Raw genomic sequence first — 25,380 nt, forward strand, 5'->3', positions numbered from 1 at the left:
AAAAATCCTCCTCGAGTTCACAATTCTCTTGCTCAGGATGATCCATCAATCTGGCAGAATCGGCTCTGGTATAGTACCGGCGAAGTGCGTCTTCAAAATAAATGAAGATCGCAGGGTCAGACCACAGGACGGGAGACCGGAACAAAACACCCGCTTATGCAAATGATGCATGAAGTGTTTGTGCATATGCTTGTTTTTATATCAAAGGAACCCGAGGGTTTTATTTGCAAACTTTGAAATATTTAAGCATTTTGATCATACATGAAAATATCTCATCAGACATATCAGGTGAAAAAAATTTCCCGGTTTTTCCCATGTTTGAAATTTTTTGCAAATAAACTCCTTTGAGTTCCTTGAAAATTTTCTTTTTTCTGATGACATGGATGCAGATGAATGTATGAATGCATGAATGCAACAATCACACTCAAGGATCAAGCAAGTCACACCAAACAAAGGTCATGGGAAGGCTCATTGTATCCCTAATATCAATCATCCATTTTGGTGGATTTAGGTTTTCACCTTATCGACACCCAAGTTCCATTGATATTAACGGTACATGAACCGGCTCTAACATCCTTAATATCAACCATCCGTTTTGGGGGATTTAGGTTTTATACCTTATCAACGCCCAGGTTCCATTGATATTAAGGTTGTCTGAACGACTTAACCACGAATCACGGGTTCGCTGAGAGTCACGAGCATGGAGTCTCGGTTAAGAACCACCCAAAGGGAGTGTACTAGGGTTTAAACCTGCCAGACATGTTCTACCAGAGGTTCCCATAATCATCGTTCCATCTTTCAAATATTATCGGAGGAACGAATACTCGTATTCCAAAAATATTCTCAAGAGAAACTCTTATGAGTGTAGTATCGCGTAACAATCGCATCAGAACTTACATCTGAACGACCTCCGCACTACGTTCCTAAAAATAGGCCAAGATGGGTTTGGTAAACTACGGTCCTTGGCTTCTGCGGCACATGATTGAAAGAATAATGCCTAACCACAAATAACTTGTGTGACATTATTAATCCAACATGACCTCCACCAAGTGAATGGACTCGCAAGTCAACTGGCTAAGGAATACTCCACACCAGTCAACAAGACTATGCCATTCTCCTATCCTAGAGTGCACTCGAGTTCGGGTATAGAACTCATCTCACAGATCACCAAAGCAAACAGCAATTGTATATCAAGCAATTCAAACATTACAATCAGTACAGTCATCCCAAAGGGTACAAAAATACGTCATATAACAAATAACAATATATCACACAACAAGGGTGAAAAGTAGGCAATACCACCAAGGATTCCATCCCCAGCAGAGTCGCCACTTTTCTGTAGCGGTGTATTCGTCGCTATATGATTTATTGATTAAACCATAAGCAAAGCATACAATGAATTCGAGTCGCCACCGCACTTTTATTTATCCAAAGGACTGGCTAAAAAGCGAACAAAAGCCTAAGAAGTTTTGCGCGTAGAAAACTAATAAAAAGATCAAAGAGTCTGGGTAAGGGGGTAAATTACGCAATGGGAAGGTGTTAGGCACCCACTACGTCCTAGGTACTCCTAGGGAGCCCTTTTCACACTTGTTGTATAAATTGTTATTTGTTATGAAATATTTATTGTGCAAACATGATTGGGATGATGAGGAAAGAATATACAATTTTTATTGTTTTTGTGTTCGAACAGATGAACCCGTTGCCTACGTACCTTCCATCAAAGGTAAGGATCAAAACGTCGTAGTTCGGCTAAAAGATTTCCAAAAGTTAGTGGATTCAATTTTAAACACAAGCCCTAAGGTCTTACGTTATCCACGGGAGAAAACTCAACCTTATACAAACAACGAGTCCACCATGTGAGAAAAGCTTCAACTTGCTAGTGAGGGGTTAACCCTATAATAAGCAAGGAAGACTTACAATTCAATCAACTAAGGACAAATAGGTGAGATTGACATCAACCAACTAGGATAAATCAAACCTATGGTTAATGTATGAAAACTTAACAAGAATGGACAAAGCCACAAAACAATTGAATGGGTGAAGTTAATTGATTATGATTATTCACAAAAGGAGGGTCAAAGTATGATTAAGATTGATTCAAAAGAAGTATTATGAAATGGAGTTTGAAAAATGTCAAGGACTTGGGGTCCAGGTTTTTAATTTAAAAGCATGAAGATGTTTGCACAATATTTATCTCAAGTTTTGGAAGCAAAGTGTGAAAAGGTTTAGGACAAAATGGATGAATGGATGAAGATGGAGTGTAAAACTTCCTAGAAGGTTCACCTCTTGAAATCATATAGAAGATGATTCAAGTGTGTCCTTTGGAATAGGCAATGAGCAATAACAAACAAGCAAAGCAAAAGAAGAAAGTCAACAAAAGCGGATATCGGATGCCAATCACTGGACTTATACCAATCTCCTAAAACAGAACTGGATATCAGAGGCCACTCTATGGACTTATACTAATCTCCTCAACAAAGAAATAAAAAGTGGATACCGGATGCCAATCTATCTGGGCTTATACCAATCTCCAACAAAGCAAAACAAGACATTTGGATGTCAGATGCCAATCTATCTGGGCTTACTCTAACCTCCAACATATGATCATAGGAAAACAAATGCCAAATTACGCGGACTTACAATTGCATCCTCACATAAATCAAACAAATGCATCAAGCAAAGAGAAGATGAGTGGCCAATGAAATGGTCTTATACTCACTTCCATATCATAGGAACAATGGCCAATGAATGGTCTTACAATTGTCCTCAATGGGCAAACAACAAAGACATGTCACAAAGACAGATGAAATGATCATGCACTAATGAGCAATTAATGATGGTGAATGCATAAATCATACAAGCAAACATGAGCATATGAAGTAAGCAATCAATCAAATGAAGTCATTCAGCACACACTATAACCAAACAATTAGGCTCATACAAAGGGTGGGCATTGAAGCCAACTGGAATAGGGTTAATGGTGCTCTTAACCTTGACATTGAGAGCCAAGGAGAAGCAGATGAAAGGATATGAGGGGTGTGCCTCATGCTCTTATCCCTGGTCTGGGAGAGCTATTGAATATCAGAAGGTGTGGGAGTTCAGAAAGATGGAACTCTCTCCACAAGTTAGACTCGATAGATCTTGGGTTTTTACTCACTATGCATCAACACAAGTAGTGTGAGCAAGGTGAGTGACACACAGAATAGTAGGAGATAGGCTACATATCTCTTTTGTCTACCAATTGCCTCACATGAGGTCTTTACCTGCTTCGGACAAAAGTAAACAAGCAAGAACATCACCTCTTAAGGAGGACTTCAGACAGTTGCCTGGCCAAGTAACAGGCCAGGTCTTCCAGACTACATGAAGAAAAAGGATTCTACCTCAATGCAAATGCTATCAAGCAAAGCAATGCAAGTTCTCAAAGAACTAAGCAACTAATGGTACCTGAAATCAATCAAGTAAAATCAGTATACTGTAGCACCTCAAATTTGCACCTATCATATTAGGTCATAGCATATCATGGTCCACTGCATAGCATTGCATTGTCCCATTTGCCTCAAGTGCAAGCCAATTCAGAAATTAGGTCAAACTGATCAGGAGATCAGTCAGTCAAGCAAGCAAGCACAATTCTCAAGGAGCCAAGGCCCTAGGGTTTGTCCAACAAGTTCACATGACTTGGAGGTCCATTTGAAGTGTTAAAGTCAAGGGTTGAAGGCTCAGAGGTCATCAGTTCATGCACAGACAGTCAAAACTCAAAGAAAGTCAACAGTCAGTCAAAGCAGTGGATGGTGACCATTCTTGTGGAATTTGGGCACCATGATCAATAATCAAGAGTTCATATGTCTTGGGACATCATTTGAAGTCAAGTTCTCAGGGAATTAGGGTTTGGAAGTCATCAGTCAATGCACAGTCAGCCAGAAACCCTAAAAGTCAACTGTTGGTCAACTGTCCATTTAATCAGTGATTTGATGAATGGAAATGGTTTGAGAGAGTTTATTCATGTCCAAATAGGCCTCATATATCATGTCAAACACCATCATGGAAGAATTTGAAGCCAGATCAAAAATTTCCAAAAATGGAAACTGGACCTGTAACTGAAACTTACCAAAAATGGAAAGTCTTGATCCTCAAACTTACATCATGATACAAGCTTCAAATGAATTTTTGCCCAACATGAAAGTTGAAGATCTTGTTCTCCCATTTCCAAAAAGTCCAAGAACTCTCAATTCCCATGTGTGGTTGGCAAGTTATGATCGAATCGATTTCAGAAAATCTTGAACTTCAAAAGGCCATATCTCTCAAACCATTTGGCCAATTTTGGTGGGGTTTTTTCCTACAAGTCACATTTGATCCCCTCTTTCCAAAAATATAAATTTCATGAGCCAAAACTTCACCAATCAAAATGGCATTTTTTGACTTATCTCATTTAAGTGCAAGTTTGACCAAGAGTTGACTTTTTGATTTAATCATCTTTAAACCATTTGGCCAATTAAAATAGTTCAGAAATATGGTTTTGGACATGTTTGCAAGCTCATTTCATGAAGTACATAGCCCATGCCAAGTTGCTTGGAATTTTGGAAGAAAGTACCATTTCACCATATCTATCCATACTTGCATTTGAACCATGCTTTGTACTTCTCTAAAACAGAAACTTAAACCTCATTTGCTGTCAATTATGAACACAATTTGCAGCCAAAAAACCAGCAAAACAAAGGCCATTCACTACTTGCTTGAAATTGGGAAAAAGTACTTTGCAACCATTCCACTCCATACTTCCATGCCATGCCTTGTACTGTCCAACAGCAGACTTAAGCACCATTTTCTGTCATATTGCAAACACTAGAAGGGGCCATAAAACATTGCAACACAAAAAAAAAATCACTCATTCTAAAAAAACTGCACTTTTCACATTTTTACAAAATCTGTCCAAAACTTCAAAAGACAAAAGCCTTGCCTTGCTTGATACAATATCTATTCATCATTTTGAACCTATTTCAATCACCATTTCTGAACTGTAAAGCCTCACAACACCGCTGCTACAAGAGACATCAGCCATGGCAGCATGCGTGTTCTTCCATTTCAAGCATCAGTGAGCAAAGTACTTCAAGCATCTATCATTTCAAAGCTTAAGGTTCATCTGTTCGTGCTTAAACCACCAAATAACAACTGTTTCACTTCTTGCTTCAAAAACAAGTGCTTTAGTTGCTTTTAGTTCCTTGTGAACTTTTGCTTTGCTTTGCTTGTATAAGCAATTTGCATTGAGGTATGTCTCTTTGTCTTCATGTAGTCTGGAAGACCTGGCCTGTTACTTGGCCAGGCAACTGTCTGAAGTCCTCCTTAAGAGGCAATGTTTGTGACTGTTTACTTTTGTCCTTGCATAGAGTCAAAGACCTCCTAAGTGAAGAGGCAATTGGTGGAAGGTAGGGATATGCAATCTATCCCCCACTATTCAGTGTGTCATCTGTTTTGCTCACACCACTGTGTTGATGCATTACAGATAAAAACCCAAGATCTTGTACAATTGTACAGTTGAGTCAGTTTCAAATGTGTAGAAGGGTTCCCACTTTCTGAACCCACACATTCTTGTCTTGAGCTCTCCCAGGCCAGGGATAAGAGCTGTGAAGTCTTATCTTCACTCACCTTTCATCTGCTTCACCTTAGCCCCTCAATGGCAAGGTTAAGAGCACATTCACCCAGTTCCAGAGGTTTGTTTGTTGAGGTTGATATGACCCCTCGACTAAAACCTAACCCTTGTTTGAGCCACTTGCTTGTGTATAGTGTGTGCTTCCTGTGCAAGTTAGGATTGTTTGACTTGCTTCCTGTGCAAGTTAGGGTTAGTTTAGACTTGCTTCCTGTGCAAGTTAGGTTTTGCTTGGCTTGCTTCCTGTGCAAGTTAAGTGTGTGTGGCTTGCTGCCTGTGTGAGCCATGCTTAGGATAGGCTTGCTTCCTGTGCAAGTTAGCTAGAAACCTTAACTTAGGGATGATTTGCATGATAACATCTAGGCTCGAGTCGTAGTCTCCCTAGTTGTGTCTCCCTCTGTTATCTGGTTAGGCTAGTCCTTTATCCCTCCGTAGGGGAACTACATCGCCCTGATCTTCATACCAGATGAAGTATGTAGGCAGGAGATTGAGCTGATCTCTCCGGGCGCCTTTTCTTTTTTGTGTGTGTTGTTTGACATTTGCTAGGCTCGAGTGCCTGACTCCTTAGCAATTTGTTGTCTGTTTGTTTGAGTGTGTGTTTGACAGTTATAGGCTCGAGTCCCTGACTCCCTATTAACTTGTTATGTTGTTGTGTGCTTGGAAGCTGATGTAAGTCCATCGAGTGGCAGTTAGGTTCCAGTGTGCGTGTGTTTGGTTCGGATGCTGATGTAAGCCCAGCTATTGGCATTCAGGCTCCCCGTTTGCCAGTGTGTGTGTGTTTAGGTTCGGATGCTGATGTAAGTCCAGTGATTGGCATTCGGGCTCCATGTTTGCCTTTGTCTGTTTTGTTTGTGTGCGTGTCAGCCGAGCTACGAGTGCTCTGATTCTTCTCTCGTCCGAGAAGATACGTATGCATAGGATGCGACATCCTAGCGAGCATGTGTCGTTTCCCCAGTCCGAACTACTTCGACTCTGATGTCTATGCTTGATAGACTAAGTAGGCCCAGGATGCGACATCCTGCCGAGTTCAGTTTCAGTCAGTCTCTTGTGTCTCTTTCAGCCAGTGTGTGTGTGAGTTTGAGCAGTGTTTAGCAACCATTTTCCTTTCTATTGTGCGTGGATCCCGTCGAGTACGACGGATGCGTAGGGGTGCTAATACCTTCCCTTCGCATAACCGACTCCCGAACCCATTCTCTTTGGTCGCGAGACCATGTTCTTTCCCAGGTTTACTCTGAGCGTTTCCTTTCCCTCTTTTGGGATAAATAACGCACGGTGGCGGCTCTGTTGTTCTTTCTTTTCCCGCCGGTTTTTCGCGCGATGCGACAGCTGGCGACTCTGCTGGGGACATAGAGAAGTTGACCTGTGCTGGTCCATCTTCCCTAAGCGAGTCTCTCCTAGCGCTCTCTAGGATTAGGGTTTTGGTTGCTTTCTGCTTGTTGTATTTTATTGCATTCATTGTATATATGTACATTTATTGTTTGCATTGATTGTGTGCATTGATGTTTGCATTCATATTCATTATTCATTACTGGCTGGCTGTCTGTTTTTCTCTGTGTGGGGGGGGAGTCAGTTGAGGTAAAAGGTCCAATACCCAGACCATGAGTGAAAATCTAGGATGATTAGGAATAGAGTGATTCATGGGAAGCGGGTGGTATGGCGCCACTTAGCGGAACATTGATATCACGAGCAGTTCAGACCCTGGTGGGATACTGTCGTTACATACTTCGGGTGTGTATATGATAGTATTTCTGCGAAAGGTTATTTATGTTGCGTTTCTCTCAACTTTACCCTGGCCTAGACTACACCCGTGAGTGGGGAAGGGTTATTTCATTACAGGTACCGTTGGTGACTCGGTTCTGTTGGTGACTTGGTTCTGTTGGTGACTCTAGTTCAGACAACAGTTTTCAGTTGACCTTAAGTTGGATTTATGTTCTGATTTTGACTAAAGCTTCGACCTAGTCAGAGTTTGCACAACCAGCCAGCCGTGTCTGCATCATGTGCATCATAGCATATTTATTTTTCAAAAGAAACGCATTGAAAAAAAAAACAATCAAAAAAAAAGGGAAAAAAAAAAAAAAAAAAAAAAAAAAAAACTAATCTCTGCATGCATATCATTTCTCAAGTACATTCCCGAGCTTGTCTACTGATAGAGATGGCAACAGTCCCAGAGCCGAAGCGGAAGACCTGTTCCTACAGTTTCCACCGTGAGCCGTTGACTCCGCTAGTTGAGTTGGGTAGCCTCGTGATAGATGACCGACTGAAGAGTTTTGTTGGGCGGTACGGAGATATCTTGACAGTATTGAAGACAGTAGTAGATCCAGTGCCTCTGCAGACACTACTTCAGTTTTATGACCCAGAGCTCAGGTGCTTCACTTTCCAGGATTATCAGCTTGCACCCACTCTCGAAGAGTATTCTATCCTATTGAGTATCCCTATTCAGCATCAGACTCCCTTCTTGGACGTCCCAAAGGAGGTCGACTTCAGATTGATTGCCAGAGCTCTCCGGTTGAGTGTTGAGGAAGTTGGTGAGAATTGGAAGCCCTGTGGAGAGGTTGTAGGTCTGCCATTGAAGTTCCTGTTGAGAGTAGCCAGAGTTGAAGCAGAAAAGGGGAATTGGGAAGTTTTTCACGCACAGCTAGCTGCCATGATCTATGGGATCATCCTATTTCCCAGTATGCCAAATTTCATTGACTTCACTGCTATCAGCATTTTCATCAGAGGGAATCCAATCCCTACTCTTCTAGCAGATACTTACTATGCCATTCACAGCAGGCATGGTAAGGGAGGAGCCGTCAGGTGCTGCCTGCCTCTTCTGTTCAAATGGTTCATGTCTCTTCTGCCAGCCAGTGGACCATTTGTGGATACCCAGAGCACTCTGAAGTGGACTCAGAGGGTCATGTCGCTCACTTCCTATGACATCAGGTGGCAGTCGTACCGGATGGATGTGAAGGATGTCATCATAAGTTGTGGTGAATTCCGGAGCGTGCCACTCATAGGGACCAAAGGTTGCATCAACTACAATCCAGTTCTTTCTCTTCGCCAGCTAGGGTTTGTTATGAGTGAAAGACCGCTCGAAGCTGAGATAGCTGAGAGTTTTTGTTTTGAGAAGAAGGATGACCCTGCTAAGTTGGAGCAGATAGGGAAAGCCTGGAGAGATGTGGGAGTAAAGGATGGATCCGTCTTAGGGAAGAAGTTTGCTGTTGCTATGCCTGATTACACCGATTGGGTCAAGAAGAGAGTAGAAACTTTGTTGTTACCCTATGATAGGATGGAGCCGTTGCAGGAGCAACCACCTTTGATCCTTGCTGATAGTGTGCCTGCAGAGCACTACAAGCAAGTCCTGATGGAGAATCGCCGTTTGAAAGAAAAGGAGCAAGATACCCAGATGGAGCTGTACAAAGCCAAAGCTGATAGGTTGAACTTGGCTCATCAACTCAGAGGAGTGCGAGAAGAAGATGCTAGCAGACTGAGAAGCAAGAAGAGATCCTACGAGGAGGTGGAGAGCATGTTAGATGCAGAACACCGGGAGTGCTTGAGGCTGCAGAGAGTTGAGGCCGGCTATCAGAAGAAGATCAGAGACTTGGAGAAGCAACTCAGAGATAAAGACATCCAGTTGAAGAAGGAAGTAGACTTGAGACGGGCATCAGAGAACCACCTTGGAGGAGAAGTCTTGGAGCTGAAAAGACAGTTGAAAGAGAAGATCACTCCTTTACCAGATTGCTCAGAATGCTCACTGTTGATAGACCAGTGTCATTACCTGAAGACCCTCATTCCAGAAGACCGTCTGTCTTAGTTTGTATCTTCGTTTGTGTTTTGTTGAGAATCACCTCCAGGCTTGTTGGATGGGATTCATTTGTTTGTACTCCGTCTTTGGATCTTCATTGTTGAGAATCACCTCCAGGCTTGTTGGATGGGATTCTTTTTCTTTGTACGTTGTTTATTCAGATATTCTGTTGACATTGGTTGTATGCCTTTTTACCCTTATGTATATATAAGGATGTCAGCATTTCCTTGTATCTGTTTTGCTCTCTTGCTGCTGCAGGTTGCCATCTTTTCAGGATGGGTCAGGCTCTTTGAATGCCTGAGAAATGAGCATATCATGTGCATCATACGCATCATTAGCATCATACTCATATCATTTTGCATAACAGGTGTTCTTGGTCGTGGCTTCTCACTCTGGTTCCTGTTTTAGGCAGGATAGCTGATCAACGTCCGCACCGCTACTCAACAAGACTGAATCAACAGAGAAGTATGGATCAATTTCAAGCTGAGTTGGCTGAGATGAAGGCTAGCATGGCCCAGTTTATGAATATGATGCAAGGGGTTGCACAAGGTCAAGAAGAACTTCGAGCTATGGTTCAGAGACAAGAGGCTACAAATCCACCTGTCAACCATGCTCCGCCAGAGGGAGGCCCGGTCAATGATAACAATGTTGCTGCTGCTGTACCCGTCAACAACTATGCTGTAGGTGATGAGCTGGGGGGTATTCGAATCAACGGTCAACCTATTGTTCCAGATGCCGCTAATGCCAGAGTAGTCCGTGCTCCGGCCCGTAATCCTGTTCCGATTGTTGACAGACAAGAGGATATGTTCTCTCTGCTCAGTGAAGACGAAGACGTTCTGGGAAGGGTCAATGAGAGAGACCGCAAAGTTGAAGCTCTTGCTGAGAAGATCCGCGCTATAGAATGTCAGAATTCCCTCGGTTTTGATGTTACCAACATGGGATTGGTTGAAGGTTTGAGAATCCCACACAAGTTCAAAGCACCGTCCTTCGACAAATACAACGGTACTTCTTGCCCTCGCACCCATGTGCAGGCTTATTATCGAAAAATCTCTGCGTATACTGATGATGAAAAGATGTGGATGTATTTTTTCCAAGATAGTCTATCTGGGGCTTCTTTGGACTGGTACATGGAATTGAAGAGAGATTCGATCCGATGCTGGAGAGATCTGGGTGAGGCCTTCTTGAGGCAATATAAGCATAATATGGACATGGCGCCGAGCCGGACTCAGCTGCAGAGTCTTTGTCAGAAATCCAATGAAAGCTTCAAGGAGTACGCCCAGAGGTGGCGTGAACTGGCTGCTAGAGTTCAACCCCCTATGCTGGAGAGGGAGTTGACAGACATGTTTATCGGTACTCTTCAAGGTGTGTTTATGGACCGGATGGGGAGCTGCTCATTCGGTAGTTTTTCTGATGTTGTCATTTGTGGAGAGAGGACTGAGAGCTTGATTAAAACTGGGAAGATCCAAGATGCTGGTTCCTCTTCCTCTAAGAAGCCGTTTGCTGGGGCACCTCGTCGAAGAGAGGGTGAAACTAATGCTGTTCAACACCGCCGAGATCAGAACAGAATTGAATACCGTCAAGCTGCTGCAGTAACCATTCCGGCACCTCAGCCTCGTCAACAACAACAACAAAGAGTCCAACAACCGCAACAACAACAACAGCAACGTCCTTTCCAGCCTAGGCAGAAGTTACAGGCTGATAGAAGATTTGATCCTCTGCCTATGTCTTACGCAGAGCTACTACCCGAACTACTCCGGTTAGGGTTTGTAGAGTTGCGTACGAGGGCCACTCCAACAGTGCTGCCTCCTGGCTATGATGCTAATGTTAGATGTGACTTTCACTCTGGGGCACCAGGGCATCATACTGAGAAGTGTCGGGCTCTCCAGCACAAGGTACAAGATTTGATCGATGCCAAGGCGATCAACTTCGCTCCAGTGCCTAACGTCGTAAACAACCCTATGCCTCAGCATGGTGGGCATAGAGTGAACAATATTGAGGGGAAGGAAGCTGAAGATCTGGTTGTTAATGTTGATGATGTTCAGACTTCTCTGCTAGTGGTGAAGGGCCGTCTGCTGAATGGGGGTGTCTACCCGGGCTGTGATGAGGATTGTTTGGGCTGTGCAGAATCTGAGAATGGTTGCGACCAGTTAAGGGCCGGTATCCAGGGTATGATGGATGAGGGTCGTTTGCAATTTAGTAGGGCTGTAAAAGATCGTGGGACAGTGTCAACTATCACCATTTACTTTAAACCGTCTGAAGAACGTGGACAAAGGGTCGTCAGTGCACCTGCAGCAAATGGTACCCCAGTTACCATTCCCGTGCCTGTAACCATCAGTGTTCCAACTACTATCGTGGCGTCTGAAAGAAGGGTTGTTGAGAATAGTAGAGTTGTGCCGTGGAAATATGATAATGCTCACCGCAGTAATAGAAGGGCTGAAAGTCAGACGAGACCAGTGAATCAAACTCCAGTGACAATTGGTTTACCGAATAGGGGGTCCAGGAGGTTTTACCAGAAGCGGTCGTCTGTTCGCACCGCAGCCCTTGAGGGACAATAATGCTGAGGCTTCTGCCAGAGCAAAGGGTAAGCAAGCTGTGGTTGAGGAAGAGCCTGTCCAGAAGGAAGCGCCCGAGGGGTCATTTGAGAAGGACGTGGAGGAGTTTATGAAGATAATCAAGAAGAGTGACTACAAGATTGTAGATCAGTTGAATCAAACTCCGTCCAAGATTTCTATACTTTCACTGTTGTTGTGCTCTGAGGCACACCGTAACGCCTTGCTGAAGATGTTGAATCTGGCTTACGTGCCTCAGGAGATTTCTGTCAATCAACTGGAGGGTGTGATGGCCAATGTGAGCACCAGGCATGGTGTAGGTTTCACCAACCTGGACTTACCGCCTGAAGGGCGGAACCATAACAAAGCCTTGCACATCACCATGGAGTGCAAGGGGGCAGTGTTGTCTCACGTATTGGTAGACACCGGGTCGTCGTTGAATGTGCTGCCTAAGCAGATTCTGAGGAAGATTGATGCGGAAGGGTCTGTGCTTACTCCCAGTGACCTGATCGTCCGTGCTTTCGACGGTTCCAAACGTTCTGTGTGTGGGGAAGTTACCTTGCCTGTGAAGATAGGTCCTGAGGTATTCAATATCATCTTCTATGTTATGGACATCCAGCCCGCCTATAGTTGTTTATTGGGGCGTCCATGGATTCACGCAGCAGGGGCAGTCTCGTCGACTCTCCATCAAAAACTCAAGTATGTCTGGAACGGTCAGATTGTGACTGTGTGCGGTGAAGAAGAGATTCTGGTGAGTCATCTATCCTCGTTCAAGTATGTTGAGGTGGATGGCGAGATCCACGAGACCTTATGCCAGGCGTTTGAGACTGTGGCTCTTGAGAAAGTGGCGTACGCTGAGCAGAGGAAGCCAGGTGCTTCAATCACTTCTTACAAGCAGGCTAAGGAGGTTGTTGATTCTGGAAAAGCTGAAGGCTGGGGCAAGATGGTGGACTTGCCTGTCAAAGAAGACAAATTTGGTGTTGGTTATGAGCCTTTCCGAGCAGAGCAAAATGGTCAAGCGGGTCCGAGCACCTTTACCAGCGCTGGGCTGATGAATCATGGTGACGTCTCCGCAACCGGTATTGAAAATTGTGACAGCGATTGTGATTTGGACAACTGGGTTCGCCCGTGTGCACCAGGGGGGTCTATCAACAACTGGACGGCTGAAGAAGTGGTTCAAGTTACTCTTCTGACAGAAAGCGATCTTATGGCATTCACTATGAACAGTTCTGTTATGGCTCAGTATGATTTCGACAATCCCATCTACCAGGCTGAAGAGGAGAGTGAGGAAGACTGTGAACTCCCTGCAGAATTGGCCAGATTGCTGAAGCAGGAGGAAAGGGTCATCCAACCTCATCAGGAGGAATTGGAGGTTGTTAATTTGGGTACTGAGGACGCCAAAAGAGAAATCAAGATTGGGGCTGCTTTAGAGGACTCTGTCAAGAGGAGGCTGATTGAGATGCTGAGAGAATATGTGGAAGTATTCGCCTGGTCATATCAAGATATGTCTGGTTTAGATACAGACATTGTGATGCACCGATTACCTCTTAGAGAAGGATGTCCTTCGGTCAAGCAGAAGCTTCGTAGAACGAGTCCTGACATGGCAACTAAGATCAAGGAGGAGGTTCAGAAGCAGTGGGATGCAGGTTTTTTGGCTGTTACAAGTTATCCCCCATGGGTGGCCAACATCGTTCCTGTGCCGAAGAAGGATGGTAAAGTCAGAATGTGTGTCGATTACCGGGATTTGAATAGAGCGAGTCCGAAAGATGATTTCCCATTACCTCACATTGACGTATTGGTTGATAATACGGCTCAATCCTCGGTATTCTCTTTCATGGATGGTTTCTCTGGATATAATCAGATCAAGATGGCGCCAGAGGACATGGAAAAGACGACGTTCATTACACCTTGGGGCACGTTCTGTTATAAGGTGATGCCATTTGGGCTAAAGAATGCTGGTGCTACCTATCAGAGGGCAATGACGACTCTCTTTCATGACATGATGCACAAAGAAATTGAAGTGTACGTAGATGACATGATTGCGAAGTCGCAGACAGAAGAGGAGCACCTGGTTAATTTGCAGAAGCTGTTTGACCGGTTGAGAAAGTTCAAGCTGAGGTTGAATCCGAACAAGTGTACGTTTGGGGTGAGATCAGGGAAGCTTTTAGGCTTCATTGTCAGTGAGAAAGGGATTGAGGTTGATCCAGCAAAAGTCAAAGCTATTCAAGAGATGCCTGAACCGAAAACGGAGAAGCAAGTCCGTGGGTTTTTAGGGAGATTGAACTACATTGCAAGGTTCATATCTCATCTAACTGCTACGTGTGAACCAATTTTCAAACTGCTCAGAAAGAATCAAGCGATCAAGTGGAATGATGATTGTCAGAAAGCTTTTGACAAGATTAAAGAGTATTTACAGAAACCTCCAATCCTTATACCTCCAGTTCCAGGGAGACCTCTGATAATGTACCTGTCAGTGACTGAGAACTCGATGGGGTGTGTATTGGGACAGCATGACGAGTCTGGTCGAAAAGAGCATGCCATATACTACCTTAGCAAAAAGTTTACCGACTGTGAAACAAGATATTCACTGCTCGAGAAAACTTGCTGTGCTTTGGCCTGGGCTGCTCGCCGACTAAGACAGTATATGTTGAACGATACTACTTTGTTGATTTCTAAGATGGATCCAGTAAAGTACATCTTTGAGAAACCAGCTCTCACCGGACGTGTTGCCCGTTGGCAGATGATTCTAACAGAATATGATATTCAGTACACGTCTCAGAAGGCCATCAAGGGTAGTATTCTGTCAAACTACCTTGCCGAACAACCGATTGAAGATTATCAGCCTATGATGTTTGAATTCCCTGATGAAGACATCATGTATCTGAAAATGAAAGACTGCGAAGAGCCTCTTGTTGAGGAAGGACCGGATCCGGATGACAAATGGACACTAATGTTTGATGGGGCTGTGAATATGAACGGTAACGGTGTTGGGGCAGTATTGATCAATCCTAAAGGTGCTCACATACCTTTTTCTGCCAGATTGACGTTTGACGTCACCAACAACGAAGCTGAGTATGAGGCTTGTATCATGGGGATAGAAGAAGCCATTGATCTGAGGATCAAAACTCTTGACATATTTGGAGATTCAGCTCTAGTGATCAATCAGGTCAATGGAGATTGGAATACGAACCAGCCGCATTTGATTCCGTATAGAGATTACACCAGAAGAATACTGACGTTCTTCAAGAAGGTGAAGTTGTATCATGTCCCCCGGGATGAGAATCAGATGGCTGATGCCTTGGCTACTTTGTCGTCTATGATCAAAGTTCATTGGTGGAATCACGTGCCACATGTTGCGGTGAATCGACTTGAGAGGCCTGCGTATGTGTTTGCAGCCGAGTCCGTTGTGGGTGATGAGAAGCCGTGGTATTATGACATCAAGAATTTCCTCAAGACTCAGGAGTATCCTGAAGGTGCGTCGAAGAATGACAAGAAAACCCTGAGAAGGCTAGCTGGAAGCTTCTATTTGAATCAGGATAATGTGCTGTATAAGAGAAACTTTGACATGGTCTTGCTTAGATGCGTGGACAGACCCGAGGCAGACATGTTAATGCAAGAAGTTCATGAAGGTTCCTTCGGTACTCATGTCGGCGGACATGCAATGGCTAAGAAATTGTTGAGAGCGGGTTATTACTGGATGACTATGGAATCCGATTGTTTCAAGTATGCTCGGAAGTGCCATAAGTGTCAAATCTATGCTGATAAGGTGCATGTACCACCAAGCCCTCTGAATATCATGAATTCGCCTTGGCCGTTTGCCATGTGGGGCATTGATATGATCGGGAAGATTGAGCCCACTGCTTCGAATGGAGATCGCTTCATCTTGGTTGCGATCGATTACTTTACCAAGTGGGTGGAAGCGGCTTCCTATGCTAACGTTACCAAACAAGTGGTTACCCGGTTCATCAAGAAAGAAATCATCTGTCGTTATGGAGTTCCTGAGAGAATCATCACTGACAATGGTTCGAATCTCAACAACAAGATGATGAAAGAGCTTTGTAAAGATTTCAAGATTGAACATCACAATTCTTCTCCTTACAGACCAAAGATGAATGGTGCTGTAGAAGCGGCAAACAAGAATATCAAGAAGATTGTGCAGAAGATGGTCGTTACGTACAAGGATTGGCATGAGATGCTGCCTTTCGCTTTGCATGGGTACCGTACCTCAGTACGTACGTCGACCGGGGCAACCCCTTACTCCCTTGTGTATGGTATGGAAGCTGTCCTACCTGTTGAAGTGGAGATTCCTTCTCTGAGAGTTTTATTGGATGTCAAGCTGGACGAAGCCGAGTGGATTCGAACAAGGTTTAACGAGTTGAGCCTTATCGAGGAGAGACGGCTAGCAGCTGTATGCCATGGACAGTTGTATCAGCGAAGGATGAAACGAGCCTTTGATCAGAAAGTGCGTCCTCGAAGCTATCAGATCGGTGATCTAGTTTTGAAGAGGATCCTCCCTCCCGGTACAAATAACAGGGGCAAGTGGACTCCTAATTATGAAGGTCCGTATGTTGTGAAGAAGGTATTCTCTGGTGGAGCCTTGATGCTTACAACTATGGATGGTGAAGATTTTCCGTCTCCTGTCAACTCAGATGTAGTCAAAAAATACTTCGCATAAATTGACCCGCTGGACAAAAAGAATAAAAGAGTCCAGGCAAAAAATGGGCATCCCGGCGAACCAAAAAAAAAACAGAAAGAAAAGGTTCGGGCAAAAGTTAGGGATAAAAATAAAAAAAACTTGTACACCCGGTAAGTCGAAAACCCGCAAGGGCGGCTTAGGCAAAAATGGGTATCCCGGTGGATTGAAAACCCGAAAGGGCGATCCAGGCAAAAATTAGGGATTAAAGCGAAGACTACAGTCTGAGTTGTCTGTACTTCATCGAGCTTTGTCGTCTGCCATCTCGAAAGATGTGATCCGTCCAGTCATTCTTCTCAGAAAGCAAGGAGTTGGGAGGAAAACTGATGATCTATGAGTTATAACAGAATTGGGAAATAGTGGATGCCGTGTTCACATTGCCATTAGGATAGATTTTTCCTTTTGTACGCAATTACCTCTTTCTAGGAATTGCTTCTCAATGTATTTGCCTCTTCAGGCACATGTTCAATCAATAAAAGTCGTCATTCAGATAAATAGCTTTTCTGTTTTTATTTTTACTGTTTTGTTTGCAAAAATGTCCGAATTTTTGATAAGCATTGCATATAAAAACATGAAGGCTACACAATAGCTTGCAGGATGACAAAACATTTGAAAATCATTTTGAATGTTGAGGACACTTGAGCGTATCTTGTCCATGTATCCCTTGGGGGCATTTTGTTGTGCCGTTTTTTAGATTGGCATCTGTGAGGACGTTTCCTCAGCAGATATTTTCCCCAAGCAAGTTTGGAAGCTATCAGAGCTGTGTTCCCCTGCGGAGACGTCTGTGGATAGTGCCTTCTATTCCCCAACAGATCTAAGGATTGCCTATCCCCAGCAGGCCTGTATTTGCCGATTTCCTCCCCGAGTGAGGCAGGTTCATTGAATTTTATCTCCAGCATTTATCCTATCTGTGGACTGAAGGATATCCCCAGCGGAGTTTACCTTTTCCCAGCAGCAGTGATATTCTTCAACATGAGTGTGAAGTCGCTTTACCTTTCCTCAAGCAGAGTTCCCCGCAGAGTATTTCCCCAAGAGGAGTCTCCCCACAAAGTCAGAGTATCTGATCATTTCGGCTCCCTAGCCAGAGTTCATTTGCATTTGCATGTAGTAATCATTGCATCCTCAAAACTGCGTAGCATTTCCATTCATAAATGGAGCATTACGCCATAGAAAAATTCAAAACATATGCATCCATGTGTTAACTTCACCAGACCGTATCCCCGACAGGGGGCAGGTCATTTCATTCAACGTCAGCACAGCAAGTCTGCTACAGTTGCTCTTGACAGTATTCAGGATTGATATCCCCACAGAGGTTTATTTCCTCACCCGATGGTGACAGAAAGTTTGTTTCTCCCCAGCGAGACACCCGGCAAGTGGTCAACCGTGCCTTGACATATCTAAGATGTCGTTCTTATGATACTGGTAAGTGTCATGCCAACACCCGCGTGTGTTTTTGTTTGGTGTCGGTAAACACCATTGTTTCGGTGTCGGTAAACATCGAGTCTCACCCAGTCATCAGTAAATGTCTGGTCATCATTTTTGGTGTCGGTAAACGCCATTGTTTCGGTGTCGGTAAACATCGAGTTCTCCCCAGTCATCAGTAAATGTCTGGTCATCATTTTTGGTGTCGGTAAACACCATTGTTTCGGTGTCGGTAAACATCGAGTCTCACCCAGTCATCGGTAAATGTCTGGTCATCATTTTTGGTGTCGGTAAACACCATTGTTTCGGTGTCTGTAAACATCGAGTCTCACCCCAGTCATCGGTAAATGTCTGGTCATTTTTTGATGTCGGTAAACATCGAGTCTCACCCCAGTCATCGGTAAATGTCTGGTCATTTTTTTGATGTCAGTAAACATCATCTTTCGATGTCGGTAAACATCGAGTCTTTTCTGCAGTCGTCGGTAAACGCCTGATAATTCCCAGCTAGAAATCCCCAGTAGAGTCATCTGTAAATGTCCTATCTGGTTTCCAGTTGCAAATATTTGTATCTCCCCAATAAATTTCTCACCCAGTCATCGGTAAATGTCTGGTCATTCTTTTGGATGTCGGTAAACATCATCTTTCGATGTCGGTAAACGTCGAGTCTCATCCCAGTCATCGGTAAATGTCTGGTCATTGCTTTGTTCTTTTGTTGATAAAATCAAGGTCCCCAGAAGTCGTCGGTAAACGTCTTGTCTGATTACACCACAAAGATTTTGTTCCTCCCCAAGTGGAGACGCCATCGGTAAATGGCCCCGTTTTCTTCGATATCGGTAAATATCGGATCTCCAGTTGCAGTAGCCATCGGTAAATGGTCAAGTTGAAGTTGATATCGGTAAATGTCAAGTTTCTGTGAAGCCACCATCGGTAAATGGTCTTGCTTCCTTTTACATCAGATTTGTTTCCCAGCAGCCATCGGTAAATGGCCTTGCCGAAGTTGATATCGGTAAATATCGAGTTTCCAGTTTCTAACCATCGGTAAATGGTTTCGCCTTTCTAAAGTTATCAATTGCATGCGTCATCAGTAAATGACGTGGTTCTTCTTGTATCATATCCAGTACTGTGCAAATTCTACGGTTCTTTGGTATTCAATCCCTGTTTACCCTGAAAGTCTGACAGCCGTTGCTCTCATCCATTCGGGTTCCCAGCTGATTGAATAGGGGCAGCTGTAGCACCTCAAATTTGCACCTATCATATTAGGTCATAGCATATCATGGTCCACTGCATAGCATTGCATTGTCCCATTTGCCTCAAGTGCAAGCCAATTCAGAAATTAGGTCAAACTGATCAGGAGATCAGTCAGTCAAGCAAGCAAGCACAATTCTCAAGGAGCCAAGGCCCTAGGGTTTGTCCAACAAGTTCACATGACTTGGAGGTCCATTTGAAGTGTTAAAGTCAAGGGTTGAAGGCTCAGAGGTCATCAGTTCATGCACAGACAGTCAAAAGTCAAAGAAAGTCAACAGTCAGTCAAAGCAGTGGATGGTGACCATTCTTGTGGAATTTGGGCACCATGATCAATAATCAAGAGTTCATATGTCTTGGGACATCATTTGAAGTCAAGTTCTCAGGGAATTAGGGTTTGGAAGTCATCAGTCAATGCACAGTCAGCCAGAAACCCTAAAAGTCAACTGTTGGTCAACTGTCCATTTAATCAGTGATTTGATGAATGGAAATGGTTTGAGAGAGTTTATTCATGTCCAAATAGGCCTCATATATCATGTCAAACACCATCATGGAAGAATTTGAAGCCAGATCAAAAATTTCCAAAAATGGAAACTGGACCTGTAACTGAAACTTACCAAAAATGGAAAGTCTTGATCCTCAAACTTACATCATGATACAAGCTTCAAATGAATTTTTGCCCAACATGAAAGTTGAATATCTTGTTCTCCCATTTCCAAAAAGTCCAAGAACTCTCAATTCCCATGTGTGGTTGGCAAGTTATGATCGAATCGATTTCAGAAAATCTTGAACTTCAAAAGGCCATATCTCTCAAACCATTTGGCCAATTTTGGTGGGGTTTTTTCCTACAAGTCACATTTGATCCCCTCTTTCCAAAAATATAAATTTCATGAGCCAAAACTTCACCAATCAAAATGGCATTTTTTGACTTATCTCATTTAAGTGCAAGTTTGACCAAGAGTTGACTTTTTGATTTAATCATCTTTAAACCATTTGGCCAATTAAAATAGTTCAGAAATATGGTTTTGGACATGTTTGCAAGCTCATTTCATGAAGTACATAGCCCATGCCAAGTTGCTTGGAATTTTGGAAGAAAGTACCATTTCACCATATCTATCCATACTTGCATTTGAACCATGCTTTGTACTTCTCTAAAACAGAAACTTAAACCTCATTTGCTGTCAATTATGAACACAATTTGCAGCCAAAAAACCAGCAAAACAAAGGCCATTCACTACTTGCTTGAAATTGGGAAAAAGTACTTTGCAACCATTCCACTCCATACTTCCATGCCATGCCTTGTACTGTCCAACAGCAGACTTAAGCACCATTTTCTGTCATATTGCAAACACTAGAAGGGGCCATAAAACATTGCAACACAAAAAAAAAAATCACTCATTCTAAAAAAACTGCACTTTTCACATTTTTACAAAATCTGTCCAAAACTTCAAAAGACAAAAGCCTTGCCTTGCTTGATACAATATCTATTCATCATTTTGAACCTATTTCAATCACCATTTATGAACTATAAAGCCTCACAACACCGCTGCTACAAGAGACATCAGCCATGGCAGCATGCGTGTTCTTCCATTTCAAGCATCAGTGAGCAAAGTACTTCAAGCATCTATCATTTCAAAGCTTAAGGTTCATCTGTTCGTGCTTAAACCACCAAATAACAACTGTTTCACTTCTTGCTTCAAAAACAAGTGCTTTAGTTGCTTTTAGTTCCTTGTGAACTTTTGCTTTGCTTTGCTTGTATAAGCAATTTGCATTGAGGTATGTCTCTTTGTCTTCATGTAGTCTGGAAGACCTGGCCTGTTACTTGGCCAGGCAACTGTCTGAAGTCCTCCTTAAGAGGCAATGTTTGTGACTGTTTACTTTTGTCCTTGCATAGAGTCAAAGACCTCCTAAGTGAAGAGGCAATTGGTGGAAGGTAGGGATATGCAATCTATCCCCCACTATTCAGTGTGTCATCTGTTTTGCTCACACCACTGTGTTGATGCATTACAGATAAAAACCCAAGATCTTGTACAATTGTACAGTTGAGTCAGTTTCAAATGTGTAGAAGGGTTCCCACTTTCTGAACCCACACATTCTTGTCTTGAGCTCTCCCAGGCCAGGGATAAGAGCTGTGAAGTCTTATCTTCACTCACCTTTCATCTGCTTCACCTTAGCCCCTCAATGGCAAGGTTAAGAGCACATTCACCCAGTTCCAGAGGTTTGTTTGTTGAGGTTGATATGACCCCTCGACTAAAACCTAACCCTTGTTTGAGCCACTTGCTTGTGTATAGTGTGTGCTTCCTGTGCAAGTTAGGATTGTTTGACTTGCTTCCTGTGCAAGTTAGGGTTAGTTTAGACTTGCTTCCTGTGCAAGTTAGGTTTTGCTTGGCTTGCTTCCTGTGCAAGTTAAGTGTGTGTGGCTTGCTGCCTGTGTGAGCCATGCTTAGGATAGGCTTGCTTCCTGTGCAAGTTAGCTAGAAACCTTAACTTAGGGATGATTTGCATGATAACATCTAGGCTCGAGTCGTAGTCTCCCTAGTTGTGTCTCCCTCTGTTATCTGGTTAGGCTAGTCCTTTATCCCTCCGTAGGGGAACTACATCGCCCTGATCTTCATACCAGATGAAGTATGTAGGCAGGAGATTGAGCTGATCTCTCCGAGCGCCTTTTCTTTTTTGTGTGTGTTGTTTGACATTTGCTAGGCTCGAGTGCCTGACTCCTTAGCAATTTGTTGTCTGTTTGTTTGAGTGTGTGTTTGACAGTTATAGGCTCGAGTCCCCGACTCCCTATTAACTTGTTATGTTGTTGTGTGCTTGGAAGCTGATGTAAGTCCATCGAGTGGCAGTTAGGTTCCAGTGTGCGTGTGTTTGGTTCGGATGCTGATGTAAGCCCAGCTATTGGCATTCAGGCTCCCCGTTTGCCAGTGTGTGTGTGTTTAGGTTCGGATGCTGATGTAAGTCCAGTGATTGGCATTCGGGCTCCATGTTTGCCTTTGTCTGTTTTGTTTGTGTGCGTGTCAGCCGAGCTACGAGTGCTCTGATTCTTCTCTCGTCCGAGAAGATACGTATGCATAGGATGCGACATCCTAGCGAGCATGTGTCGTTTCCCCAGTCCGAACTACTTCGACTCTGATGTCTATGCTTGATAGACTAAGTAGGCCCAGGATGCGACATCCTGCCGAGTTCAGTTTCAGTCAGTCTCTTGTGTCTCTTTCAGCCAGTGTGTGTGTGAGTTTGAGCAGTGTTTAGCAACCATTTCCTTTCTATTGTGCGTGGATCCCGTCGAGTACGACGGATGCGTAGGGGTGCTAATACCTTCCCTTCGCATAACCGACTCCCGAACCCATTCTCTTTGGTCGCGAGACCATGTTCTTTCCCAGGTTTACTCTGAGCGTTTCCTTTCCCTCTTTTGGGATAAATAACGCACGGTGGCGGCTCTGTTGTTCTTTCTTTTCCCGCCGGTTTTTCGCGCGATGCGACATATACAACTCAAATTCAAAACCAATATAAGATAAGGATTGACATAATCAGTCAAATGTGCAATGCACAAAGCTCAAAGCATATGAGCTAAGAATCCTACAAAACAAACAAGTTAGTTCATGATAATCAATCAAACTTAATCAACTTGCATAAGTCTCCTTAAGGCATTTGCTTCTTAACCTGAAAAGCAAACTTAAACATGAGAAACAAGACCACTAGGACAAGCCTAGGGTCAAAAGGAGATAAAAAAATCCAAAACAGCAAGTGAAAGCTATCCAAAATCAAGTTCAAACAAATAAGAAACAAACCCAAGTGGTTTCATGTTCATATCATTCATCATTATCATTTCACAAGCAAATTAGGTCAAAACATGTCATATAGAACCTCAAAGAAGTCAACAGAAAGATTCAAGTCAAATCCAATCACAAACATTTCAATAAATCCTCAAATAAATCATGCTCAAACATCATCCATAACATGATAAGCATACCAAATTTCAGCTCATTTGGATCAAGGGAAGTAGGTCAATGAAAATCAAAAAGTCAAAGCAAGTTCAAACCAAACCATACAAAGCATCAAAACATGCACCAACTTCAATAAATCATAAAACAGTGATAACACATGATAAATGAATGGGACTAAAACCATGACAAACTTTAAGATGTCTACAATTCACATGTCAAATTTCACATCCATCCAATTAAGCATGAGGATTTCACAAATCATATAACATCATGTGTCCCAAAAAGTCAACAAATGACCAAACAGGGGAGAAAATTCCAATCAGATAGGAAATCCCATCAATAATTCCAGAAAAATTCACATGGATTCCCAACATCCACAAGTATGTTCATGCAAAAGTCCAGACCAATTTGAGTTCAATAAGCATGGTAATTAAAATCATGAAGTTGGACATGAATGGTGTGACACAAATTGTCACACCCCTATTCAAAAATTCATATCTCATCAGCCAGCAATGATAAATTCACAAACTCTACACCAAAATCACCATGAACATGTCTAGTTTAAGCACAAAAAATTTGAGAAGCATTGGATAAAGTATCATCATTTCACAAACAATTTGGCAAGGCATACATAAAATGGACAACATGAACAAACCCTAGCTCATTTTAAAATCCACACATGCAAAAAATCTGGAAAAATCACCATAATAAACTAGAGGTCATGAGGAGCATTCCACAAAAAATCCCATCAAATTTGGATTAAAATTGAGTGACTTATGATTTTTCTAAGTTGCCATGCCAAAATGAAATAAATAATGAAATAAGAGAATGAAATAAATTAAATTAAAACCGGCAATGGCACAATGGTAAATACACGGCCACTTAAGTGAAACGCCGCGTTTCACTTAAGGGCGTGTCAGCTGGTGATTGGTCATGGCCAATGAAACAGGGAAATTCACATGCAGACTTCCCTTCCAAAACGCGATTCTGGGTTTAAAGTTAGGGTTTAAGCTACAGTAGCATGCTCATCATCGTGCTGAATCAAATTTCCCAGAATTTGGAAACAAGCATGGCATTTGAATCATCTAATCACGTACATCACAAATCCAACATTCATTTTCATTAACTCATACTAACAAGGATGAATCGAGCACAAACACATTTAACCAACAAACTTCAAAACAGTGTTTCTCTCTCAATAATCAATGGTTTTTCATGATTTAAGTTTTATTGTACTCAGCATGGCAAGACCTTTCTAAAGCATAGCATGATTTTAAGAATGGCTAGGTTCGAAATTTTACCTAGCTTGAAGAACAGTGATGATTTCGTGGTCCTTTGGTCTCAAAAAGCTGAAACAGATGCACAAGGAGGTTTGTATTGATGAATGGAAGCAAGACTTGAAGCTCAGCTGGCACGATTTAGCTCAACCACAAAGCTGCCATGGATGAAGCTTAATGGAACAGTGATGGAGAAAGGCTTTACAGTCGTGATCTTACCCTTGCAAAAGCTTCAACAAGGTTGGTGAATGATGAATCAATGGATAGTAGCACAAGTTCCTTGAATATTTTCAGAAAAAGTTAAGATGAAAAAGTGAGAGAGTTTGAGAGAAAAATGAATTTGGATCTGGTTTGGTGAACAGTGGCTAGGGTTTCTCTCAGAAAAGTGAAATATATACTCTGTTTTAGTGAAGCATAAGCTTGGTTAATGAGGTGGTAATTGAGAATTAGCTTAATGAAGTGTTTTGCCAATTAGTGAAATTAAGTCAAATTGCATGTGCATGAGCTACAGTGCGAAATTGGGCTTTAAGCACATCCAAAATGTAATTTCTGAACATTTACAATTGGTAAAATGCATTGGAAATGATTAATTTGAAAAGTCACTTTTTCACCTCCTCTTTTTAAATTCAAACCACTTGAAAAAGGCCATTTTGATTGGTTGATTTTTGGTGAATTGTGATGAAGGATTTGGATAGAGCACATCAAATATGACTTGTAGCAAAAAACCTCACTCAATTTGGCCAAATGGTTTGGAAGATATGCCACTTTGAAGTTCAAAAAATTTTGAGAATGATTTGATCATAACTTGCCAACCACACATGAGAAATGAGT

The sequence above is a fragment of the Lathyrus oleraceus genome, chromosome 3 (assembly GCF_024323335.1).
Source record: "Lathyrus oleraceus cultivar Zhongwan6 chromosome 3, CAAS_Psat_ZW6_1.0, whole genome shotgun sequence".
Classification (NCBI taxonomy): domain Eukaryota; kingdom Viridiplantae; phylum Streptophyta; class Magnoliopsida; order Fabales; family Fabaceae; genus Lathyrus; species Lathyrus oleraceus.